This window comes from Bos grunniens, chromosome 10 (genome assembly GCF_055505025.1).
Source record: "Bos grunniens cultivar Pamir isolate PY7600 chromosome 10, Bosgru_T2T1.0, whole genome shotgun sequence".
Classification (NCBI taxonomy): Eukaryota; Metazoa; Chordata; class Mammalia; order Artiodactyla; family Bovidae; genus Bos; species Bos grunniens.
In genome coordinates, this window is record NC_141174.1 from 83,206,555 (window position 1) to 83,212,618 (window position 6,064).

Consider the following 6,064-nt stretch of genomic DNA (forward strand, 5'->3'; position numbering starts at 1 on the left):
GAGAGCTGACAGCTCTCTAACTTGAAATCTGTAAAGAGATCATAAGGAAATACAGTTTCCTTTAATGAAACAAAATCCAGATTCTTCAAAGTCAGCAATGTGAGAGAAGACAGCTGTTTCTCTGAATATCTAATTGTTTCAGTGAAAGCCATCTCCTTGTTGAAATTCTCACTGCCAGCCTTCTGGCTTTCAGGCTGTGCTCCATGTACCTAAAACCCTAAAGTTCTAAGAGACAAGTTGGATATTGCCTGTTTTACAAACTGTTAATGAAGAAAAACAGGAATATAAGCACAGAGACTACAAAAAACTTTAAACAAGCCTGACTTTCAAGTATAGGCTTTTAAAAAGTTGTTAGAGCTTCTTGATTTATATGGCCTGAACTAGACAGACTACATGTTGGCTTTCATTATGTGTGTGTGCTTAGTCATTGGTTGTGTCCGACTCCTTGTGACTCCATGGACTGTAGCCCTTCAGGCTTCTCTGTCCATGGTGTTTTCCAGACAAGAATACTGGAATAGGTTGCCATTTCCTACTCCAGGGGATCTTCCTGACCCAGAAATCAAACCCACATCTTGTGTGTTAACAGGTGGAGTCTTTACCCCTGAGCCATCTGGAAATCCCCCATTAGGCAGTCCATCCTAGCTGAAATTCCAGCTTCTTGAAGGACCCTTGCAGCTCATCTGTATAGTATCAGAGATAGTTAACATTTTTCAGTTCTTATTAGGTAGGCGCTGGGCATTATGCTAAGCACTTTAATACTTTGCTAATACCTTGGCTTACTATGTTCTTGGTATTGTTGTAAGCATTGTACACATGCAGACTAAAATAATTCTGTAAACAAGCCTATGAAGTAGATGCCATTATTCCCATTTTGTAGATGAGAAAGCAGACACAAAGGATAAGCAGTATGTCCATATTTCACAGCTAGCGACAGGCAGCCTGCCTCCAGAACTGCTCTTCTGTTTCTATGCTGTGTAGCCTTTCAAACTTTATTTTTTTATTTAAACTTGACAACAAAGACGGAAGATAGGTTTTTTTTTAGGGATCTTAAATAACGTGGGTAACGTCTCCCAACTGGTTAGTGGCCATGCTGGGTTTTTAACCAGAGTTGCTCAACTCCAGGACCTGAGCTCTTAACTCTTACTTCTGCAGGGATTCTCAAACTGTTCCCACTAGTGTTCCAGCAATTGAATCTAGGTGCTAGGCTAGACAGCATTTTTGCTCAATTTTCAGAAATTGTTGATAGGTTTTTTTTCTCATTTGTAATCATTTCTTAAGAGTTGTTATCAGTGGCATCTAATAAAACAAGTACTAGCAGATGATGGAATGATACGTAATAGACAGTGTGTGTTACCAGAAAAACTCAAAAAACCTGAGGTGGCCTAGGGAATCACTTTCTTAATAGTATATGCGTAATAGTCTCTTAATGCCAATAAAACTAATGAAATTAAGTATATCATTTTATAGTGTTCTACATAATAGCAACAGGACTTTTTGAATCTGAGAAGTTTGAAAGGCATATAACCTTATCTGAAAAAATTCAAAATATGTACACTGTAAAACAAGCCTGATAAAAAAACCCGCAGCATTCCTTTAACAAGAATGCTTTTATTGCAGGGGAAATTGCATGGGGCCCTGAGTTTCTGGAGGGGAATCCTCCTACAGCCTGGAGTGGGAGTTGAAGGATTGCCCCTTTCTCCCACCCAGGCAGAGTGGGGATGGTGGAGCCTGTGAAAGCCAGGTCTGAGCAGGAGATCCTCTTTCACCAAAGCCAGTACAGACACTATACACAGAGGTTGATGGTTGCCTCCTACTTTCCACATAGTCCTGGACTCAAGCAGCCTTATTCGGTTAGACCTGGACATGCTGTGTTAGGGCTAGGGTTGTGTAAACAACTATTTTCCTCAGTTAGTTCCAGGGGGAGAGTAGATGGCTGTGATTTCTGGATTGAAAATGTAAAACTCTTAAGAGTTTAACCTTCCTCTTCCCTCTCACAGTAATTTTCCATTTTCTAGGCAGGGTGTGGCCATGACTCAGTTTGTGGTGAGAATGTGGCCATACACAGGGGAGGAGCCTTCTGGATTCTGCCTTTCATTCTGGCCAGTGGGGAGAGGAAGGGAAGAGTCTGGTGCTGAGTCATAACTGGGTTACTTACCAGCATCTCACAGAAAGGATTCTGAGATGGAGGTTTGGGTAGTGATGTCTCAGCTTCTGGGATCATTTTGGGAGTGGCGGGGAGGAAGCTTCAGGGGTCATGTAATTCCTTCAGAGCCCTTCTCCTCCAGAAGAGGGGTAGGGGAAAATAAAGCAATTCATTTGAAGGGGCAGCAGTTTTCTCTGGAATATAGAATTTTCCACAACTATTTCAGAGTCACCCTTTAAGTTAAAGCATTGCCTACAAAAATTATTTTATCTAGGAGAGAGACCGAAGTCGTCTTTGTCCTAGCTATCCTTCCAAGGATAAGTGGGTCTGGTTAGCTGGTAGCCAGCGAGCATGGAGGTGGAGACTAAAATACCATGCCAAGGAAAATGTGGATTATGGCACTGCAGCAGGAGGACTTCCTGGGGAGGGGGCATTTGATCTGTTGTTTGCTGATGCCTTTCTTTTTTTTTGGCAAGACTTCTCTATTCTATGTTATTTTTTGGCCACAACAAGGAGCATGCAGGAGCCTTAGTTCCCCAGTCAGGAGTTGAACCCATGCTGCCTGCAGTGGAAGGGCAGACTCTTAACCACCCGACCTTCATAGAATTCCCACTGATGCCTTTCTTGGTCTTCTAAATCTTGATTGCTTTGGGGGACTGGGGTCTGCTTACTGCTCCACTTGCGTCATAAGGAACCTGATCTCTGGTTACGCTTGTAGGGAAAAAAGAGAGAGCCCAGGCCTCCATGGCTTGGTGGATAGGACTAACCCACCCTAAGGAGCTTTGTCCTGTGATTAGTAACAGTTCTGGGCTAGAGAAAAACTGCTGGAGGTCCTGTTGGCTGAGACAGTCGAATGACCTGGAATGAACAAGGACTCCTCAGGAGTCTCCCTTTTCTTAGTGCTGATAAGGCATTTCCTCAGGAGGGGGAACCTTAGATACACAGTTGCATTCAGAAAACATTTGTTTACTGTTCCTTTCCCCTGGAATGGCCTTCCCAGTGCCCATCTCTATGGTAACCAGCCCTCCCAAGTCTCCTCCTCCATGAATCTCTTCCTTTCCCCAAGAGACAACCTGTTTTCTCTTTATCCCTTAACTCCAAAAGGTCAACCTTGTCTTCCAGGATTTGTCTGGGGGAAACTCAGAAATTAAGGTTTTCTGCCACCCTGGTGGGCCTGAAGAGATCTTGGGAATTGGAAGGAAGGCACTGAAGAAATTAAAAAGTCTACTTAATCTGGCTCTGGAAAGGGTATATGAAGTCCAAAGTGGTAAGCACTTCTAAATGTGACATCCAGGCCAGTGGGCTGCCCTGGAAACCTGTGTTTGCCTGAGAGAAGTAACATTGCTGTTTTAGGCAGAGGCCAAGAGGTCACTTAATGGTAAAACCTGTAACCTTACCCTCTTCACCAGGGCCAAAGCTTGTCTTTAGGCTCCAGAGTTTTGTTCGGGGATTGTTTGCTGACACACATACCTTGCAAGGGAGTCCAAATGACCATCAAGAGTTAAATTCCAGATTCTGTGATTCTGTGGCCGAAAATCCAAACAGGTAACAAACAGCAGTCAACACCCTCACTCACACCTCAGTCCAGTGAACCTAGCAGCACCTCCTCCTGTCCTGCTAGCCCGTGGGCACAGTGGAACGGCAGGAAGCAGAGCCTAACTTAAGGGGGTGGTCTGTATCCCCCCTCAGCCTCCCCAGTTTCCTGTAGCTCTGGGGTCACTTGTTGCTGGGTCAGAGGAATAAAGGTTCATTTCAGGAGGATGGCTCAGAGAAGGGCAAACCTAGTTAATTGGATTGAGACAGATGTTCTGGCACTAGTCACAAGGAAAAACCTCCAGAACTAGTGAGTTCTCAAAGAGGACGCCTGTTGAGCCCTGTGCTATACTTTGATAGTTCACATACATCAACTATCAAACCCCACCAGATGGAGCTAGAATTGTCTGCAGTTTACTTTTAAGGAACTGGACTTACACTAAATTACAGATATGATTATAGGGCTAGTGAGTGGAATTGGAACTAAATGTGATGGAACCCATGCTTGCTTCTATACTAAGCTGCTTCTCAGCACAGTAATGACAATCACCTTAAACTGACAGATTTTCACTATACATCTAATATGAGCAAAAATATAACCTGTTGGTTCCTGTGAAAGTTTCATTAACATATATTTTTTAACTATTAGAGTTTTAATTTTGGATTGGGGTACAGCCAGTTAACAGTGCTGTGATAGTTTTAGGTGAACAGCAAAGGGACTCAGCCATACATATACATCTGTTCATTCCCTCCCAAACTTCCCTCCCATCCAGGCTGCCACATAATATTGGGCAGAGTTCCATGTGCTATACAGTAGGTCCTTGTTGGTTATTAATGGACAGCATTTTTATAACAGTTGGAAGACCAAAATCTGTAACCGAAGTGCAATAGTTTGCCATCAGCTCTCCAGTTTAATACATGTGCTTTTCAATCACAGGACTATATCTAGATATAGATCTTTAAAATGCAACATAGTCCAGCACTGGCCACAACATTGCCTCTTTAGTGTTGTTCAACCCTGTACTTTGTTCATCTTTAGCTGATGGGCCAATATGGCCACTTAAGCCACCCTCTTTCTCTGGATAGAGAAGAATCTGATTCCCTCTGGTAAAGCATGCTTTTTTTTTCCCTCTCAGCAACTTCATGAGCTCTTACCACCTCAATAACGCAGCATTCATTCCCTCTCTGCAACTGAGGGAACCAGAAACAGCTTATAGAAGAGATTAAAATATTTTATCTTAATGTTGTTACTTTTTGTCAGCTTATCTGAGCTAACAGGAAAGCATAATGAAGGCCTGTGATTCAGCTGCAGGCAGGGTGTCTGGCTGAGCGGGTCACACCCATTGGTCTCTTTTCCAGGAAAAGGAAAGAACCTAATAGTATTCACGATTTTTAACATTGTATCTGCTCTCAAAATTTGCCTGAAAGAAGGCAAGAGTTAACAGTTGCTTCGTCGGTAACTGCTGTGATCACTAGGAAATCAGAAAATGCCTTAAGGAAAAATACAAGAAAAGCTCCAACAATACTGATTAAAATACACAAGGTTGAAAACAGAAATTCTTACTTTGGCAGAGATTATGAGATCTAACGTTCTGACATTTCCTGATGTGGTTAGTTCTGCACTAATATTAATAACTTCTATTCACTTTCTACTCTCAGGCACTCGCTCCGCAGGACTCCAGTCCCTACTAAAGTCTTCACATGGCCTCTACTTGTCCTTCTTTGTTCTAAACCCTAAGAACAAAAGAGCCTCACGCTCCCGCTCCTAACACACTCCGCCCTCCCGCGTTCTCCCCGCCCTCCCGCGTTCTCCCCCCGTTCCTGTGTCGGAGCCCCTCCTAAGGCGGCCAGGACCTCCAACCATCCCATGAGTCTACATCCCCCACCCCACCTCTGACTGTTCGGTTCAGTCTGGGGCGTGCGCTGGGGCGGGCACCCGGGCCAGGGGATTGCTGCCCGGGGACCCATAAATCTGGGCACTATCTGGGTAGGCCAGGGCCACTTAGCTGGGATGGACTGGGCCAAGGGTCAAGAGAAGACCTGGTCCAGCATTCCAAGTTGGCCGCAACAGGTGGCCCGGGCGTCCGGGGGTCTGGGAGGGAGGGCTCCAGAGCTCCGAGGGCGGGTCCTCCCGTCTTGCCGCTTCCCCATTGGGCCCTAAGGTGCCTCAATGCTGCGAGTTTTATTTTTCGTGTCCTTCCGCCACGGAATGTAGTCCTCCCTCAAAGGGCAACCTGATTCCCCCGTTCCGCCTCCGCGGCACTTCCTACTGAAGGTGACTGTGCCCGGCGAGGACGCGGAGGGGCGGGGCCCCGAGAGCCGGGAGCCAGGATTGGATGGGAGGCGGGGCGGCGGAGGGATTGCGGCGACCCACAGTCGGGATAACCT